Below are 726 nucleotides of genomic sequence, written 5' to 3' on the forward strand. Positions count from 1 at the left end.
TTTTGTCAAAAAAATTTTTTTTAAAGACAATAATTTGTGAGAAAATGGGGGAGGGGAGTCTTTCCTTTTTTTCTTCACTTCTTCCACATCTGCAAATTCCGTAGCACCAGCTTCCGTCACCAGTGATGACCTTCGAAAAAAGGTCCGCCTTAACTTTCAACTGTTCTTTCAGTTCACGACACGCATTCAGTCGAGACTGCTTTTGATCTTACATGAAGAAGCGAGGCACAAATTTTGCAACAACTCTTTTCATTCGCAATTCCTCGCTCAAAATTGTTGGTAGGAGCTTCAGGACACACTAGTCATATCAACAAGTTCGTCAATTATTTGGTGACAGTCCTCCAAGATCAGTTCATGAATTTTCATGAGGTTTTCATTCGTTCGGGAGATCGATGGTTGTCCTGAATGAGGTTGGTCTTCAAGTGACAAGTGACCATTCCTAAAGCATGGAAACACTCGAAAACTTGTGTTTTGCTCATGGCAGCATCCTTGTAAGTTGTTTGAAGTATAACAACTGTTTCGGCTGCCATTTTCCCCAGCAGAAAACAGAATTTTACGGAAGCACGCTGTTTCTTCGTTTCAGCCATTGAAAAAATTGGATCGTATATATGTGTATGTGTATGTTTGTGTGTCTGTGTTTGTCCCCCCAATATCGCTTGACAACCAATGCTGGTTGTCAAGAGACCGATAGAATAAGTACTAGGCTTACAAAGAATAAGTCCTGGG

This window comes from Octopus bimaculoides, chromosome 5, assembly GCF_001194135.2.
Source record: "Octopus bimaculoides isolate UCB-OBI-ISO-001 chromosome 5, ASM119413v2, whole genome shotgun sequence".
NCBI lineage: Eukaryota > Metazoa > Mollusca > Cephalopoda > Octopoda > Octopodidae > Octopus > Octopus bimaculoides.